The sequence below is a fragment of the Phyllobates terribilis genome, unplaced genomic scaffold, assembly GCF_046119375.1.
Source record: "Phyllobates terribilis strain yellow unplaced genomic scaffold, ASM4611937v1 Scaffold_124__1_contigs__length_5142088, whole genome shotgun sequence".
Lineage (NCBI taxonomy): Eukaryota > Metazoa > Chordata > Amphibia > Anura > Dendrobatidae > Phyllobates > Phyllobates terribilis.
Window position 1 is genome coordinate 4,228,455 of NW_027362884.1, and position 19,159 is coordinate 4,247,613.

At 47.4% G+C, this 19,159-nt stretch overlaps 6 non-coding genes and 2 pseudogenes across 6 annotated transcripts; all 8 read left to right on the top strand.

Moving 5' to 3' along the window:
* The first annotated feature begins 219 nt into the window (after positions 1-219).
* LOC141203305 (U2 spliceosomal RNA) lies at positions 220-297 on the top strand (annotated as a pseudogene).
* A 5,564-nt stretch (positions 298-5,861) lies between these two features.
* LOC141203191 (U2 spliceosomal RNA) lies at positions 5,862-6,057 on the top strand. Its single transcript, XR_012274325.1, has one exon. It is a non-coding gene; the product is annotated as a U2 spliceosomal RNA (small nuclear RNA).
* Positions 6,058-7,178: 1,121 nt separating this feature from the next.
* Positions 7,179-7,369, top strand: LOC141203746 (U2 spliceosomal RNA). Its single transcript, XR_012274773.1, has one exon. It is a non-coding gene; the product is annotated as a U2 spliceosomal RNA (small nuclear RNA).
* A 1,121-nt stretch (positions 7,370-8,490) lies between these two features.
* Positions 8,491-8,681, top strand: LOC141203747 (U2 spliceosomal RNA). Its single transcript, XR_012274774.1, has one exon. It is a non-coding gene; the product is annotated as a U2 spliceosomal RNA (small nuclear RNA).
* A 1,115-nt stretch (positions 8,682-9,796) lies between these two features.
* LOC141203699 (U2 spliceosomal RNA) lies at positions 9,797-9,987 on the top strand. The gene has a single exon (XR_012274728.1). It is a non-coding gene; the product is annotated as a U2 spliceosomal RNA (small nuclear RNA).
* Positions 9,988-11,102: 1,115 nt separating this feature from the next.
* LOC141203700 (U2 spliceosomal RNA) lies at positions 11,103-11,293 on the top strand. The gene has a single exon (XR_012274729.1). It is a non-coding gene; the product is annotated as a U2 spliceosomal RNA (small nuclear RNA).
* A 1,121-nt stretch (positions 11,294-12,414) lies between these two features.
* Positions 12,415-12,605, top strand: LOC141203701 (U2 spliceosomal RNA). The gene has a single exon (XR_012274730.1). It is a non-coding gene; the product is annotated as a U2 spliceosomal RNA (small nuclear RNA).
* A 6,106-nt stretch (positions 12,606-18,711) lies between these two features.
* LOC141203258 (U2 spliceosomal RNA) lies at positions 18,712-18,920 on the top strand (annotated as a pseudogene).
* Positions 18,921-19,159: the final 239 nt, after the last annotated feature.

A 19,159-nucleotide genomic window follows, 5' to 3' on the forward strand; every position in this document is an offset into this window, starting at 1 on the left:
GGTGGGAACAGCAGGGGGTGAAGGTGCTGTGTTTAAAGAGGTGGAGTTATGCAGATCTAAAACGCGTGGATTGCAGCAGCAGCAAGCCGAAAAGTGCAGGCATGTAAGGGATCTAGAGGTTGACAACATGTCTTCTTAACGGGAGTCCAGGAGCTCATCTCCACAAATGGACTTTTCAGGATCCTTGGGTGGCTCCGTAGTTTGAAACCAATTCTGGTTATCGCTTCTCGGCCTTTTGGCTAAGATCAAGTGTAGTATCTGTTCTTTTAAGAACACAAGAGCTACGATCTACACTTGACGAGAGCGATCGAACTCGGAAGGAGAAGAGCTTCGGAGCCCAGCTGACATCGGAGAACGAAGGCGGATATCGGTGGGAGGAAGAAGCTCTAAAGAATCCAGAAGAAGACGAAGACTCGGAGAAGAATCGGGCTGTCCTGTGGAATCTTCGAGGAAGAAAATCATCGAGACAAAGACCTTTCGGGGAATTTGTCCAGAACACGACGGGAGAAGAATCTGCATAGCTCCACCCATTCCGGGAAGAGTTCCAGATCCAGCTCCAAGAAGTAACTGCAGGAGGAAAGCCATGGCAAGCGCTGCGAGGAAGGCCGAAAAGAAGAGCCTGGAGCTGGGGACAGCCAGGAGGGCCCAGCCAGGAGCCAATTCTGACCCCAAGGACTCTGCCTCCACGACTGGCCAGCAGAAGGGACCCCAGAAGCCCCGCCACGAAGCTCCAGCCCTGGAGCCATGGATGCGGCAGACGGTGGCCCTGAAGCTGAAGGAAGTGGATGGGAGGGTGCCGGACATGTCCTCGGACGTGTTCTGCCAGAAGATGCTGCTGGATCGAGGCTTCTCCAGGTCGAACACCCTCAGCATCCAGACCTTCTTGACGGGGATCTTCTTCGTCACCTTCGCCACTGTGAACACCTGCAGGAGGTTCTGGGAAATGGTAAGCGCAAAAGGACCGGATAATTCTTTCTCTGCCTTTACAGGTAGCTGCCCTATCCAGAGGGATGAAAGGAGGATCACGGTCTCCATGCGCAACCCGCACACCCCAGGCCAAGACATCTGTACCTTCCTGAGACGCTTCTGTTTGGTTGTGAAGGAACCCTCTCACATCCTGAATGGACTCGGCTTCTGGACAGGTAAGTGGTCGGTGACCGTTAGACTTCACAGGGACCTGGCGTACTCAGACGGACTTCGGCACCTGCCCCCGACATTCTCCCTGGGCAACTCCTACGGCCTCATCTATTACCCGGACATGCCGCGGAACTGCAGGAGATGCGGCAAGAACGGCCACGAGATGAAGGACTGCAAGGAGGATGCCTGCAGGATTTGTCGAGTGACGGGACACAGCTCGAAGGACTGCCCGAAGAAGACGTCCTGCAACCTGTGTGGGCTGGCGGCTCATCTGTACAAGGATTGCCCCAGGCGTGAGAGATCCTGGGCATCGGTGGTTGCGACGACCCCAGCTACGGAGGACAAGGCCCCGACGACCAGGCCTGTGAAGGTCAAGGACGCGACGACCAAGGCCCCAGCGGCCAAGGCCGAGACGACCAAGGCCAAAGCGGTCAAGGAGTCGGTGGCCAAAGCCCCAGCGACGGTCCCAGCAGCTCCGAAGCATAAGAAAAAGTCAAAGGAGGGTAAGAGTTCTGTCACCCCTCTCTCGATCCCTCCCCCTGCCACCCCCGTCCAATCCCCCCCCACCCCGGCCACCCCTGCTGAGGATTCCACTTCCTCTTCCTCCTTCCCCTACTCCTCAGCAGGTGTCCTTTCCCCTGCCCCGGCAGCCACTCTCCCTCCCCAGACCATGGTAGCGGTGGAATTAACCTTTCCTCCACCCGCCGCTATCTATTCCGAGGAGGATTTTCCCCTTCTTGTCTCCCCAGTTCCAACCCGGGGAAAGAGGAAGGTGGAGGACAGCCCTGCTACTGAATCCTCCAAAAAGAAGATTCTGGATTTCGTAGGCGAAAAGGAGGATACCCTCCCTGAGCCAGAAGAGATGGAGCACATGGTTGAGACCCTGGTGGCCGAGCCAGAAGAGGAGGAACTGGTGGTCGCCGAGATCGAGGCCGCACTGCTTGACCAGATGGAGGAAGAGGGCCTGCTGGTGATCCCGTCACCAGCAGTCAACACCGACGAGGGACCACCCGACCGGAGTGGTAACTAAGGTGTATTGCCTGCGCTAACTTTTTCTTTTTTCCCTACATGATGGCTAATATTAACTTATTTTCCATTAATGTCAGGAGCATCAAGGACAAGTTCAGACGTCAGACTATTTATGCCTTCCTTACTTCCCAGTTGTGTGATGTTTATATGTTGCAGGAATGTTCCCTTCCCTCCTCTAGGTCCTTCAAACATCTGGCCAGGGAGTGGTCCCACGGTCCATCCTACTGGTCCGGTGGGGGTGACTGCAAGTCTGCGGGGGTCGCAATTCTGATCAGGGGGGGCGCATTCACGCTTGAGTCCGTCCAGGAGCTCATCTGCGGCAGGGCTCTTGTTGTAGATGGCAACTGGGCGGGAGAACCTGTCAGGTTCATCAACGTGTATGCGTCCCCACTGAAGAATGAGCGTTTGGAGCTTTTCCAGACCCTGCGGCTTCAGCTTGCCACCACCAGGACCTTAGTGATGGCCGGGGATTTCAACTGCCCCATCGAGGAGGACGGTCGTAGTTCTGGCACATCTGCCAAGTTGGACATCACGTCCAAGCTGCTCATCGAGATGGTAACCGAGGCCTCTCTTCAGGACGTGGTGGGCTCCATGGGGAGAGGCTCCACGAACTATTCGTGGAGCCGACCCGATGGCTCACTCCGCTCCAGGATTGACTTTGTGTTCACCTCTCGGGCAGTCAGGCAGAGTAGGCACTCGATGGTCTCCTGCTTCTTCTCCGACCACAGAGCCATTCACTTACAAGGTGTCCTCGGCGACGGTTTTCCGTCCGGCCCCGCCTCCTGGAAGCTGAATTGTGCTCTGCTGGCTCAGGATGAAGTCGTGGAGGAGCTGAGAGCAGCCTACGCAATGTGGCAGTCCTACAAGGGTAGCTTCCAAACAGTCTCTGATTGGTGGGAATATGTTAAACTTGAGTTTCGCTGTTTCTTTCAGGCCAAGGGTCGACAACAGGCGTGTGAGAAGAGGAGGGACTTCAGAGGGCTGCAGCGCGAGCTGCGGTCGCTGCAGGACCTTCTTCACTGCGGCTGGGACGTGAGGGAGGAGCTGGAGGAGACCAAGAAGAGCCTGAAAAGGCACTTTGAGGAGGAGTCCAAGCGAATCATCTTCCGTTCCAAAGTGGAGAATCTGGAGAAGGGTGAGAAATGTAACTCATTCTTTTTCAGGAAACTTCATGCCGGTCACACGCCCCTGAACGAGCTGCGAGACGAGAGCGTAAACATGCGACGTGGGAAGGAGGACGTGATGAGGGTCGTCAGCGACTTCTACAGCGAACTCTACTCCCACAAGACTACCGACCCCGACGCTGCTGATAAGTTCCTGTCAGGTATCACTAACCATCTTGATCCTGCAGGCACGGCAGCCTTGGACAAACCTCTGATGGTGGGCGAATTGCTCTCTGCCGCTAAATCCTTTAGGACCGGCAGGACCCCGGGCAGTGATGGTCTTCCAGCGGAGCTCTATGTAGCGCTGGGAGACCTCATCTGTCCGGACCTGTTGGACCTGTACGAGGAGATGGTGGTGGAGGGTAGAATGCCTCCATCTTTGAGGGAAGGAATGGTCACGATCCTGTACAAGCGGAAGGGAGAGAGGTGCGACCTGAGGAATTGGCGTCCCATCACTCTGCTCAACGTGGACTACAAGATCCTGGCCAAGACGATGGCGACACGACTTAAGACGGTCATCGGACGGATCATCCACCCGGACCAGACCTGCGGCATCCCTGGACGTCGCATCGCAGACAGCCTCGCTCTCGTGCGGGACACGGTCGAGTACATCAAGGTCCGCCGCGCACACGCGGCCCTGGTCTCCTTGGATCAGGAGAAGGCCTTCGACCGGGTTTCCCACGAGTTCATGGGCCGAGCTCTGCACCAGTTAGGTTTGGGTAACATGTTTTGTTCGTATGTCCGTCTGATGTATTTTGATATCCACAGCTCGGTGTTGGTGAACGGCTGGAAGACTGACCCCTTCCCTGTCCTCTCTGGGGTCAGACAAGGCTGCCCTCTATCACCTCTTCTTTTTGTTTGTGTTATAGAACTCTTCGCAGAGGCTATCCGGCAGAATGGAGAGATCAGAGGGATCACCGCACCGGGTCCGGGACGACACGAGGTCAAGTGCTCGCTCTACATGGACGACGTCACCGTCTTCTGCGCTGATCGTGGTTCAGTCGACGCCCTCGTCCAGACGTGTGAGAGGTTCGGCCGGGCTTCAGGGGCCAAAGTCAACTGCAGGAAGTCGGAAGCCATGCTCTTCGGGGATTGGCAGCCGGCCTCCTCCGCCCCCTTCCCCTTCAACATTCAACCGGATTTCCTCAAGGTGCTGGGAGTCTGGTTCGGGAAGGAAGGAGCGGCCCTCAAGTCCTGGCAAGAACGCTTGGCCAAGGTGAAGCAACGGATCGGACTCTGGAGCCTCAGACACCTCACTTGTGAGGGTAAGGCACTCATCCTGCGTAATGAGGTCCTGCCCGTCTTGCAGTACACGGCGCAGGCCTGGCCCCCACACGTCACTGTGTGCAGGGCCATTACCAGGACAGTGTTTCACTTTGTCTGGGGATCCAAGATGGACAGAGTCAGGCGGGCCGTCATGTACAAGGAGCCTCGCAAGGGTGGGAAGGGCGTTCCAGATATCCCCACCCTCCTGCGATCCTCTTTTGTGTGTGATTGTGTCCGCCGGACTTTGCAAGTCAAGAATGGCTCCGCGGGCAGGTCCATGTCTCGCTTCTTCCTGCTTCCTCTTTGGAGGCGACTCGGCTGGGACAAGTGGGACAGCTCCTTCCCCTACAACTGGACGACGCCATGGTTCTACGGAGACGTCGTTCGATTTGTGGGGGAGCATCAACTGGAGGGACTCAAGCCCGACTTGTGGAAGCCCAAAACTATCCACAAGCTAATCAGAGCCAAGGATGACGTGGAGAACATCACAGGACTTCACCAGGACACGCTGGAGACTGTGTGGACAAATGTGTCGTCTGACAGGCTGACCAACGGGCACAAGGACTTGTCGTGGATGGCGATTCAGGGCGGACTGCCCGTCCGGTCATTCATGCATGCCCGGAACCTGTGCAAGACCCGGTACTGCCCAAGGTGCCCCTTCGTGGAGGAAACATCTTTGCACACTTTTTGGGACTGCGGATTTGCACAGCGCCTATTGACTGCACTTGAGGACGACCTGAGGAACTCTGTCCCCAGGGCGAGCCTATCGCACCATTCTGTGCTTTACGGACTCTTCCCTGGGGTTCATACCGTCGGAGCCATCCAGGAGGCTTGGCGCCTTATGAACTGCTTCAAGGATGCCGTTTGGGTCGCCAGGAACCGGCTCATCTTGAGGAGGGAGAGGATGTCCATCCAGGACTGCCGCAGGCTGATCCACAGCCTGCTCAGAGACTATTCCATCATGGACGGTCCGGAGGACGAGGATGAGGACTAAACCCCTCCTCCCCCTCTCCCCTTATGTGTCTTGTCTTTCAATAAAGCTTCGGGCCTGTGATTTTCCCCTCCCCATCCCCTTTTTCCCAATCCCCATCCCTTATCACGGTTCGTCGTACTGTATTGATTGACATGCTTTTTCTTTCAGATTGAGTGTTTTGTGTAGCATAGGGGTGTGATGTGTCTAGTTAGTGCGTCGTATCCTCATACTATGTAAATATGATGTAGAATTCTGTGAGTACTGGGCTGCGGCACTGTACACTGTCTGTTAACTTATTTTTTGTGCTAATAAAAGATATATTCAATCAAAAAAAAATCTGTTCTTATCAGTTTAATATCTGATACGTCCCCTATCTGGGGACCATATATTAAATGGATTTTTAGAACAGGGAGATGGAAAAAGAGCTTGCTCTGTCCACTCCACGCATTGACCTGGTATTGCAGTATCTCCAGGACCGGTGCACCCCTTCTTTAATGCAGTTTCTAAAATCAGAAAGAATTGAATTCAATGTTTTTTGTTCATTTTGCTTGTTTGTCGGATTTTGGGATGGACTCTTTGGCTTTGCTTTTCTTCTCCTCATTGGATTTTTCATGTTCAAAGTTGCAGAAGCCAGATTACAAGCTCATTTTGGTTCAACTTCAGCAACTGTGCATTGCATTGCCATGTAATGTGATGCAATGCTATCTTTCTAGCTCTCCCTTTTTACTTCCTTTTGGATAAACAGACATATTAGGCAAGCATTTTGGAGCTTTCACCTAAATAACTACAGGTGGTGAGATAAGCTGCACAATATAATTGACCTTTCAGTATATTGTTGCACACACACCATCTATTTAGCAAATGCCCTTGTTATCAACAGCAGCCTTTTAAACTCACCTGAGCTAACAGGTATGTGCGCTGGTTACTCTGCTGCGCTTAAAATTTCTTTTTTGGTTTGCTTTTTTTTCAATGCCTTTTCTGAAACGTTGTCTCCTTCTGCTGGAACACTGACTTCTTTCATTTAATGCCTGCAGACTATAAAAGAGAACCCAACCCAAAAAGTTTGGTTGATTAGTCTGTGGCATTCTGTTAAACTGTTGCTTATGGCGGTCTCTGTGAGCTTCTCAGCGACATTCAGCCAGCCAGGTATCCTGCCTGCAGTAGATGGAATGTGGCAATGGAACGCTGGCTGCGCGTGTCATAATAGGCTCTGAGCCTTTATATACCTGTGCACAGCAGCAGCCACCTTCAGTCTGCTGCTGGACAGCCAGCAGCAGCAGCAGCAGGAGAGGTATGTAATCAGGAGCCCTCCTGCTAAGGGTAGACAGCTGCTCGTTCCACCCCACCCCCCGCTTTAATTGGTTCTCCTCCCTTCCAACGGTGTTGAGGCGGGTGGGAACAGCAGGGGGTGAAGGTGCTGTGTTTAAAGAGGTGGAGTTATGCAGATCTAAAACGCGTGGATTGCAGCAGCAGCAAGCCGAAAAGTGCAGGCATGTAAGGGATCTAGAGGTTGACAACATGTCTTCTTAACGGGAGTCCAGGAGCTCATCTCCACAAATGGACTTTTCAGGATCCTTGGGTGGCTCCGTAGTTTGAAACCAATTCTGGTTATCGCTTCTTGGCCTTTTGGCTAAGATCAAGTGTAGTATCTGTTCTTATCAGTTTAATATCTGATACGTCCCCTATCTGGGGACCATATATTAAATGGATTTTTAGAACAGGGAGATGGAAAAAGAGCTTGCTCTGTCCACTCCACGCATTGACCTGGTATTGCAGTATCTCCAGGACCGGTGCACCCCTTCTTTAATGCAGTTTCTAAAATCAGAAAGAATTGAATTCAATGTTTTTTGTTCATTTTGCTTGTTTGTCGGATTTTGGGATGGACTCTTTGGCTTTGCTTTTCTTCTCCTCATTGGATTTTTCATGTTCAAAGTTGCAGAAGCCAGATTACAAGCTCATTTTGGTTCAACTTCAGCAACTGTGCATTGCATTGCCATGTAATGTGATGCAATGCTATCTTTCTAGCTCTCCCTTTTTACTTCCTTTTGGATAAACAGACATATTAGGCAAGCATTTTGGAGCTTTCACCTAAATAACTACAGGTGGTGAGATAAGCTGCACAATATAATTGACCTTTCAGTATATTGTTGCACACACACCATCTATTTAGCAAATGCCCTTGTTATCAACAGCAGCCTTTTAAACTCACCTGAGCTAACAGGTATGTGCGCTGGTTACTCTGCTGCGCTTAAAATTTCTTTTTTGGTTTGCTTTTTTTTCAATGCCTTTTCTGAAACGTTGTCTCCTTCTGCTGGAACACTGACTTCTTTCATTTAATGCCTGCAGACTATAAAAGAGAACCCAACCCAAAAAGTTTGGTTGATTAGTCTGTGGCATTCTGTTAAACTGTTGCTTATGGCGGTCTCTGTGAGCTTCTCAGCGACATTCAGCCAGCCAGGTATCCTGCCTGCAGTAGATGGAATGTGGCAATGGAACGCTGGCTGCGCGTGTCATAATAGGCTCTGAGCCTTTATATACCTGTGCACAGCAGCAGCCACCTTCAGTCTGCTGCTGGACAGCCAGCAGCAGCAGCAGCAGGAGAGGTATGTAATCAGGAGCCCTCCTGCTAAGGGTAGACAGCTGCTCGTTCCACCCCACCCCCCGCCTTAATTGGTTCTCCTCCCTTCCAACGGTGTTGAGGCGGGTGGGAACAGCAGGGGGTGAAGGTGCTGTGTTTAAAGAGGTGGAGTTATGCAGATCTAAAACGCGTGGATTGCAGCAGCAGCAAGCCGAAAAGTGCAGGCATGTAAGGGATCTAGAGGTTGACAACATGTCTTCTTAACGGGAGTCCAGGAGCTCATCTCCACAAATGGACTTTTCAGGATCCTTGGGTGGCTCCGTAGTTTGAAACCAATTCTGGTTATCGCTTCTTGGCCTTTTGGCTAAGATCAAGTGTAGTATCTGTTCTTATCAGTTTAATATCTGATACGTCCCCTATCTGGGGACCATATATTAAATGGATTTTTAGAACAGGGAGATGGAAAAAGAGCTTGCTCTGTCCACTCCACGCATTGACCTGGTATTGCAGTATCTCCAGGACCGGTGCACCCCTTCTTTAATGCAGTTTCTAAAATCAGAAAGAATTGAATTCAATGTTTTTTGTTCATTTTGCTTGTTTGTCGGATTTTGGGATGGACTCTTTGGCTTTGCTTTTCTTCTCCTCAATGGATTTTTCATGTTCAAAGTTGCAGAAGCCAGATTACAAGCTCATTTTGGTTCAACTTCAGCAACTGTGCATTGCATTGCCATGTAATGTGATGCAATGCTATCTTTCTAGCTCTCCCTTTTTACTTCCTTTTGGATAAACAGACATATTAGGCAAGCATTTTGGAGCTTTCACCTAAATAACTACAGGTGGTGAGATAAGCTGCACAATATAATTGACCTTTCAGTATATTGTTGCACACACACCATCTATTTAGCAAATGCCCTTGTTATCAACAGCAGCCTTTTAAACTCACCTGAGCTAACAGGTATGTGCGCTGGTTACTCTGCTGCGCTTAAAATTTCTTTTTTGGTTTGCTACAATGCCTTTTCTGAAACGTTGTCTCCTTCTGCTGGAACACTGACTTCTTTCATTTAATGCCTGCAGACTATAAAAGAGAACCCAACCCAAAAAGTTTGGTTGATTAGTCTGTGGCATTCTGTTAAACTGTTGCTTAAGGCGGTCTCTGTGAGCTTCTCAGCGACATTCAGCCAGCCAGGTATCCTGCCTGCAGTAGATGGAATGTGGCAATGGAACGCTGGCTGCGCGTGTCATAATAGGCTCTGAGCCTTTATATACCTGTGCACAGCAGCAGCCACCTTCAGTCTGCTGCTGGACAGCCAGCAGCAGCAGCAGCAGGAGAGGTATGTAATCAGGAGCCCTCCTGCTAAGGGTAGACAGCTGCTCGTTCCACCCCACCCCCCGCCTTAATTGGTTCTCCTCCCTTCCAACGGTGTTGAGGCGGGTGGGAACAGCAGGGGGTGAAGGTGCTGTGTTTAAAGAGGTGGAGTTATGCAGATCTAAAACGCGTGGATTGCAGCAGCAGCAAGCCGAAAAGTGCAGGCATGTAAGGGATCTAGAGGTTGACAACATGTCTTCTTAACGGGAGTCCAGGAGCTCATCTCCACAAATGGACTTTTCAGGATCCTTGGGTGGCTCCATAGTTTGAAACCAATTCTGGTTATCGCTTCTCGGCCTTTTGGCTAAGATCAAGTGTAGTATCTGTTCTTATCAGTTTAATATCTGATACGTCCCCTATCTGGGGACCATATATTAAATGGATTTTTAGAACAGGGAGATGGAAAAAGAGCTTGCTCTGTCCACTCCACGCATTGACCTGGTATTGCAGTATCTCCAGGACCGGTGCACCCCTTCTTTAATGCAGTTTCTAAAATCAGAAAGAATTGAATTCAATGTTTTTTGTTCATTTTGCTTGTTTGTCGGATTTTGGGATGGACTCTTTGGCTTTGCTTTTCTTCTCCTCATTGGATTTTTCATGTTCAAAGTTGCAGAAGCCAGATTACAAGCTCATTTTGGTTCAACTTCAGCAACTGTGCATTGCATTGCCATGTAATGTGATGCAATGCTATCTTTCTAGCTCTCCCTTTTTACTTCCTGTTGGATAAACAGACATATTAGGCAAGCATTTTGGAGCTTTCACCTAAATAACTACAGGTGGTGAGATAAGCTGCACAATATAATTGACCTTTCAGTATATTGTTGCACACACACCATCTATTTAGCAAATGCCCTTGTTATCAACAGCAGCCTTTTAAACTCACCTGAGCTAACAGGTATGTGCGCTGGTTACTCTGCTGCGCTTAAAATTTCTTTTTTGGTTTGCTACAATGCCTTTTCTGAAACGTTGTCTCCTTCTGCTGGAACACTGACTTCTTTCATTTAATACCTGCAGACTATAAAAGAGAACCCAACCCAAAAAGTTTGGTTGATTAGTCTGTGGCATTCTGTTAAACTGTTGCTTATGGAGGTCTCTGTGAGCTTCTCAGCGACATTCAGCCAGCCAGGTATCCTGCCTGCAGTAGATGGAATGTGGCAATGGAACGCTGGCTGCGCGTGTCATAATAGGCTCTGAGCCTTTATATACCTGTGCACAGCAGCAGCCACCTTCAGTCTGCTGCTGGACAGCCAGCAGCAGCAGCAGCAGGAGAGGTATGTAATCAGGAGCCCTCCTGCTAAGGGTAGACAGCTGCTCGTTCCACCCCACCCCCCGCCTTAATTGGTTCTCCTCCCTTCCAACGGTGTTGAGGCGGGTGGGAACAGCAGGGGGTGAAGGTGCTGTGTTTAAAGAGGTGGAGTTATGCAGATCTAAAACGCGTGGATTGCAGCAGCAGCAAGCCGAAAAGTGCAGGCATGTAAGGGATCTAGAGGTTGACAACATGTCTTCTTAACGGGAGTCCAGAAGCTCATCTCCACAAATGGACTTTTCAGGATCCTTGGGTGGCTCCGTAGTTTGAAACCAATTCTGGTTATCGCTTCTCGGCCTTTTGGCTAAGATCAAGTGTAGTATCTGTTCTTATCAGTTTAATATCTGATACGTCCCCTATCTGGGGACCATATATTAAATGGATTTTTAGAACAGGGAGATGGAAAAAGAGCTTGCTCTGTCCACTCCACGCATTGACCTGGTATTGCAGTATCTCCAGGACCGGTGCACCCCTTCTTTAATGCAGTTTCTAAAATCAGAAAGAATTGAATTCAATGTTTTTTGTTCATTTTGCTTGTTTGTCGGATTTTGGGATGGACTCTTTGGCTTTGCTTTTCTTCTCCTCATTGGATTTTTCATGTTCAAAGTTGCAGAAGCCAGATTACAAGCTCATTTTGGTTCAACTTCAGCAACTGTGCATTGCATTGCCATGTAATGTGATGCAATGCTATCTTTCTAGCTCTCCCTTTTTACTTCCTTTTGGATAAACAGACATATTAGGCAAGCATTTTGGAGCTTTCACCTAAATAACTACAGGTGGTGAGATAAGCTGCACAATATAATTGACCTTTCAGTATATTGTTGCACACACACCATCTATTTAGCAAATGCCCTTGTTATCAACAGCAGCCTTTTAAACTCACCTGAGCTAACAGGTATGTGCGCTGGTTACTCTGCTGCGCTTAAAATTTCTTTTTTGGTTTGCTTTTTTTTCAATGCCTTTTCTGAAACGTTGTCTCCTTCTGCTGGAACACTGACTTCTTTCATTTAATGCCTGCAGACTATAAAAGAGAACCCAACCCAAAAAGTTTGGTTGATTAGTCTGTGGCATTCTGTTAAACTGTTGCTTATGGCGGTCTCTGTGAGCTTCTCAGCGACATTCAGCCAGCCAGGTATCCTGCCTGCAGTAGATGGAATGTGGCAATGGAACGCTGGCTGCGCGTGTCATAATAGGCTCTGAGCCTTTATATACCTGTGCACAGCAGCAGCCACCTTCAGTCTGCTGCTGGACAGCCAGCAGCAGCAGCAGCAGGAGAGGTATGTAATCAGGAGCCCTCCTGCTAAGGGTAGACAGCTGCTCGTTCCACCCCACCCCCCGCCTTAATTGGTTCTCCTCCCTTCCAACGGTGTTGAGGCGGGTGGGAACAGCAGGGGGTGAAGGTGCTGTGTTTAAAGAGGTGGAGTTATGCAGATCTAAAACGCGTGGATTGCAGCAGCAGCAAGCCGAAAAGTGCAGGCATGTAAGGGATCTAGAGGTTGACAACATGTCTTCTTAACGGGAGTCCAGGAGCTCATCTCCACAAATGGACTTTTCAGGATCCTTGGGTGGCTCCGTAGTTTGAAACCAATTCTGGTTATCGCTTCTCGGCCTTTTGGCTAAGATCAAGTGTAGTATCTGTTCTTATCAGTTTAATATCTGATACGTCCCCTATCTGGGGACCATATATTAAATGGATTTTTAGAACAGGGAGATGGAAAAAGAGCTTGCTCTGTCCACTCCACGCATTGACCTGGTATTGCAGTATCTCCAGGACCGGTGCACCCCTTCTTTAATGCAGTTTCTAAAATCAGAAAGAATTGAATTCAATGTTTTTTGTTCATTTTGCTTGTTTGTCGGATTTTGGGATGGACACTTTGGCTTTGCTTTTCTTCTCCTCATTGGATTTTTCATGTTCAAAGTTGCAGAAGCCAGATTACAAGCTCATTTTGGTTCAACTTCAGCAACTGTGCATTGCATTGCCATGTAATGTGATGCAATGCTATCTTTCTAGCTCTCCCTTTTTACTTCCTTTTGGATAAACAGACATATTAGGCAAGCATTTTGGAGCTTTCACCTAAATAACTACAGGTGGTGAGATAAGCTGCACAATATAATTGACCTTTCAGTATATCGTTGCACACACACCATCTATTTAGCAAATGCCCTTGTTATCAACAGCAGCCTTTTAAACTCACCTGAGCTAACAGGTATGTGCGCTGGTTACTCTGCTGCGCTTAAAATTTCTTTTTTGGTTTGCTACAATGCCTTTTCTGAAACGTTGTCTCCTTCTGCTGGAACACTGACTTCTTTCATTTAATGCCTGCAGACTATAAAAGAGAACCCAACCCAAAAAGTTTGGTTGATTAGTCTGTGGCATTCTGTTAAACTGTTGCTTATGGCGGTCTCTGTGAGCTTCTCAGCGACATTCAGCCAGCCAGGTATCCTGCCTGCAGTAGATGGAATGTGGCAATGGAACGCTGGCTGCGCGTGTCATAATAGGCTCTGAGCCTTTATATACCTGTGCACAGCAGCAGCCACCTTCAGTCTGCTGCTGGACAGCCAGCAGCAGCAGCAGCAGGAGAGGTATGTAATCAGGAGCCCTCCTGCTAAGGGTAGACAGCTGCTCGTTCCACCCCACCCCCCGCCTTAATTGGTTCTCCTCCCTTCCAACGGTGTTGAGGCGGGTGGGAACAGCAGGGGGTGAAGGTGCTGTGTTTAAAGAGGTGGAGTTATGCAGATCTAAAACGCGTGGATTGCAGCAGCAGCAAGCCGAAAAGTGCAGGCATGTAAGGGATCTAGAGGTTGACAACATGTCTTCTTAACGGGAGTCCAGGAGCTCATCTCCACAAATGGACTTTTCAGGATCCTTGGGTGGCTCCGTAGTTTGAAACCAATTCTGGTTATCGCTTCTCGGCCTTTTGGCTCAGACCTAGTGTTTGGACAAGAGGTTCCTTGTGTACTAGCCCTCGGCCTTCCAGCATCGCCACTTCGGTGGCTTAAGCTGGATGCTGCTATAGGGGGAGAGTGAGGAGGAAACGAGAAGGCGATTCCTGAAGCGACCATGGGTGTCAAGCTTCGTTTTGCTGGGACCGGGGATCCCCGGGTCAAGAATGCTTTCCGTATCGAGGTCTCTGAGGAGAAGAAGGACCATTTCTCGTTGTCATACCTGGTCAACGCCATTTTCTATGAAATCCTGAAGATCCAGAAGTCGGAGATCATCTGTTTGCAGGAGTTCAGAAGGGAGCATAGGTACGTCTTGGTGCTTTCTTCTATGGCGGCTTGCCAAAACCTTTTCAAAACTCTTCAAGTCCTTTCAGAGCACCCTCAGCTGGATGGACTTATCTTCACTGTACTCTACTCTAAGGGGGATATCCCGGTGGTAATATTCATGCACAACCCCTTTATCTCCCGGGATGATATCACTGCATTCCTGAGAAGACACTGCATTTTTGTGCAATTCTCCCATAAAATCTTAAATGGAGAAGGGCTGTGGACTGGGAAGTATAAATACTTTGTGAGGTTTGGGATAGACCCTCATGGTCCTGGAGGTATTCACTATCCTCCCCTGAACTTTACAATTGGAAGAGACTCTGGATATCTGTTTTTTCCCGAGGCGCCATTGTTCTGCAGGAGATGCAACATGTTCGGGCATATCCAGGATTTCTGCAAGCAATTGCCAAACTGTAGAAAGTGCAACAAGTACGGTCATCTGGCGAAGGATTGTTCCAACCCGGTGGTATGTGATGCCTGCGGGGAGGAAGGACATATGATTCGGGATTGTAAGGCTAAAGTCAAGCCTAGGTCCTTCTCCGAAGTGACCAAAGGTAAGCCTACTGTCCCTGCTGTTACCCCACAGGTGACTACTGCAGAGATCAATGCTGAGACGGAGCCCCCTGAGGTTGAAGATCTGGTGGGTGAGGCCCAGAACCTGTTGGACCCTCCGGCCCCTGCTGGGCCAGGTATGGAGATCTCCGAGTTGGATGTGGACCTCCCTCATCAGTCCGAAATATGTGGTGAGGGTGACATGGATGTGTCTCTAGCTCGAACCCCTGCATTGTCCTGGGGTGCTACAGACGAAGAGGTGGCCAGGGATGGTGGCCAAGGAGACTTTACTTCTGGGAGGTCTTTTGATGATGATGATACTCCTGAACTGGCCAATAAAAAACCCAGACGAGAGTACTCACCTGCCAGCGGAGGGTGCGACAGTCCTGCAAGTGACCGCATTTACCCGCAGGATGTCTTCTCCCCTGATGCTCCTTACCTTGGCATCCCTGAGAGCATCAACACCTTTGGGGTGCTTTCCCAGTCTGATGATAATGGATGAGTATGGTGTGATCAACATTGAGTCATGTATTTCTTTTCATTAATTAATGTCTTGCCAATCTGGTTGGGATGTAGTGTCCCTAAATGTAAGGCAGATCAGATCTAAAATCAAAAGAACAACTGTTCTGGACTACCTGAAACATTTAGGTGCTGATGTTTTTTGCCTTCAGGAGTGTGGGATTCAGGATGCTCCTTGTGACAAAGACTGGCCTTACGGACAGCATATCTGGTCAGGGTCTAATCATAATAAAAATGATGGGGTGGGGATATTAGTTGGGAATAAAGAAATCTCTATTGATAGTTATATTGTGGTGGAGGTGGGCCGATGTTTAATTGCATTTTTGAGTTATAGAGGGTGGCGGGTCAGAATTATTAATTTATATTGCCCTACAGGGAAGGAAGAGCGGCTTGCTCTTCTTGAAAAATTAAGTTTTTTTCTTCCAGGGAAATCTCCCACTATTTTTGTTGGGGACGTTAATTGTGTCACAGAAGGAAAGTGTGACATAACAGGAAAGAAATTGTCCCATTTAATTTGTGATTTTTCCTTTTTAGATGCAGCAGTTGTTGTTCTTGGCATGCCACCACCGCCGACATACCATGCTGACCGTGGTGAGATTCATTCCAGAATTGATTTAATGTTATTTTCTAAAAATATGGTATGTTTGGATTTTTCTCAACAAAAGGTACCTTTTTCGGACCATGAATGTTTGAGAGGCGTGTTTTGTGCGAATGGTGACCAAGTGTATGGCGGTGGGGTATGGAAGTTGAATGCAAGGCTGTTAGAGGATGATGAGGTGATGAATGAGTTTAATGTAAAGTATGAAAGATGGAGAATGCGTAAGAAGGATTTTGTGTGTGTTCTTGACTGGTGGGACTGGGTGAAAGTGCAATTTAAAACTTTCTTCAAAAAGTGGGGCTATAGAAAAGCTGCCAGATATAGGAATAGGTTTAATGACCTTAATAGACGGATTGACTGGTTGAGAAAGTGTGTTGCAAGTGGTTTGGAGATGTCTGATCAACTTACTGAGGCTAAGAATGAATTGAAGCGTGTGTTGGATGAGAAAGGAAAGGAAATTATATATCGTACTAAAATTGAGCACCTGGAGAAAAATGAGAAGTGTACGAGGTTCTTTTTTAAAAAAATGAATGGTAGGAAGACTGATATGAATGAAGTTGTGAATGAAAGTGGAACCAACTGTATGGGTGAGGATGTGCTGAAAGAAGTGAATAGGTTTTATAGCAAGTTGTATGATGAGAAATGGATTGACTCTGGGCTTGTGTCATATGTTCTGAATGGTGTGGAGAAAAAACTTGATTCTGAGGAGCGTGATCTATTGTGTGAGGATGTAGTTCTGGATGAAGTGAAGAATGTGGTGTGGAGTGCTAAAAAGAGTAAGACTCCTGGGAAAGATGGTATACCTGTAGAGTTGTATGTGAAAGCATGGGAAGTTTTGGGAACAGATTTGACTGAGGTATGTAAGTATATGTGGGTGAATGGTAGGTTGTGTGAATCAATGAAAGAAGGAGTGGTTGTGCTTGTGTATAAAAAGGGTGAGAGGAAACGTTTGGAAAACTGGAGACCAATAACACTGCTGAATTCGGATTATAAGGTCTACAGTAAGTTACTGGCAAATCGTATGCGTGAAGTGATTGGTAGTGTTGTGGAGGAGGACCAAGTATGTGCAGTGCCTGGAAGAAGTATGAGTGATAACTTGTTATTGTTGAGAGATATGATTGGGGATTGCAAGGATAGAAAGCAGAAATGTATGACTTTAGCTATTGATTTTGAGAAGGCGTTTGACAGGGTTTCGCATGTGTTTTTGTTTAAAGTACTGGAAAGAATGGGGTTTCCTAGAGAATTTGTGAATTGTGTAAAATCATTGTATGATTGTGTGTCAAGTGAGTTCTTGGTTAATGGGTGGCTGTGTGACAAAGTGAAGATTAGGTCAGGAGTAAGGCAGGGGTGTCCTATGTCCCCCGTCTTATTTGTATGTGTAATAGAACCATTGTTATGTTTGATTAGACGGGATAAAATGATGAGAGGTTTGTTGGTGCCTGGTAGTGGTGGTAAGCATGTGAAAGTGTTAGGTTATATGGATGATGTTGTGGTTGTGAGTGAAAGTATGGCTTCTTTGAGTAGAATTAAATTGCTTTTGGATTTTTTTGTTGGTGCGTCTGGTTTTAGGGTAAATTGGAATAAATGTAGTTTTAAATGTTTTGGAGATAGTAGTATTCGTATGGATGGTGTAAAGTGTGAAGAGGGTGCAATCAAGATTTTGGGCGTATTATTTAATGATGACTTAAAAGGGAATGAAAGTTGGGAAGAGTGTGGTATGCGGGTTGAACGTAAATTGAATTTTTGGCGAATGAGAGAATTGACTCTGCGTGGTAAGGTGTTAATTATCAAAGCAGTGATTCTCCCTATCCTGCTTTATGTGGCGACTGTTTTTCCTTCTCCTTACAGGAAAATTAAGAGAATAGAGAAGTTGGTATTCACATTCCTGTGGTGTAGTAAGATGGAGAAGTTGAAGCGGGAGAGCCTTTTTAAGGCTTGTCAGCATGGTGGGCTGGCCTTTCCCAATATTGAAGTTTTTTTAGGCCTTAATTATATTAAGACTGTGGTTATTTTGCTGGGTAAAGGCAATAAAGGTGCTTTTATGGCTAATTATTCTGCTGGATGGATGTTGTATGGGTTATGCTGGAGGAAGAGAGATGCGAGTGTGCCTGTGGCCTTTAAGTGTCCTGTTTGGTATGAGGTGATTGAGAAATTTGTGAGAAAGCATGATTTGTTGAGTGTGGGAATGAATGATTTTAGAATGACCAAGAATGTGGTGAAAAGAATGAGTGCAAATGAGGTAGAGTGTAATATTGTTGGGCTGAGAGGGAATGAGGTTTCAGATGCATGGAAGAAGTTAGATACGTATGGGATGTCAAACAAACAGAAGGATGTTGTGTGGATGACTTTACATAATATTTTACCTGTGAGAGAAGTGCAGAAGAAAAGAGAGTTGATAAGAACAGATGTGTGTCCGAGAGTGGGATGTGGTGGTTGTGAGACTGTCAGGCATGTTATGTGGGATTGTGAGTACGCGTACAGTGTGTGGAAGTGTGTAGGTGGATTGTGTAAGGGTTTAGCAGGCGTGAATTTTGTGGATTGGCGTGTGGCGATGTTTGGAATTGGTGCGTGTAGTCGGTCTAAAGATAGAATTTTATGGTTGATAATGGCTTGTGTGATGGAGAGTTTGTGGGATGCAAGGAACCTTGGACTTTTCAAAAGGAAATCTTTATCAGTGAATGAATGTGTTAGACTTATTCTTTCAAGACTATACCTGATATATAAGTTGGACAGCAGAGGCGGTGGTGGCACAGATGCCGAAGGGATTTGGAAATTTAAAAAGTGGCATTACCTTATCAAATACCAGTGATTTTTTTCTTTGTGATTCCTTGAAGTTTCTGCATTTGTGTTACGTAAAGGATGTTCCCTTGTGATTATATTTCGTCTTATACTACTGCTAAATAAATAGAACCATGATGATGAGAAGTTTTAAGTAGCAAATTTTGGAGAAATTCATACTGTTTGCTAAAAAACTAAACTGAATGGTTTAAAAAAAAAAAAAAAAAAAAAATCTGTTCTTATCAGTTTAATATCTGATACGTCCCCTATCTGGGGACCATATATTAAATGGATTTTTAGAACAGGGAGATGGAAAAAGAGCTTGCTCTGTCCACTCCACGCATTGACCTGGTATTGCAGTATCTCCAGGACCGGTGCACCCCTTCTTTAATGCAGTTTCTAAAATCAGAAAGAATTGAATTCAATGTTTTTTGTTCATTTTGCTTGTTTGTCGGATTTTGGGATGGACTCTTTGGCTTTGCTTTTCTTCTCCTCATTGGATTTTTCATGTTCAAAGTTGCAGAAGCCAGATTACAAGCTCATTTTGGTTCAACTTCAGCAACTGTGCATTGCATTGCCATGTAATGTGATGCAATGCTATCTTTCTAGCTCTCCCTTTTTACT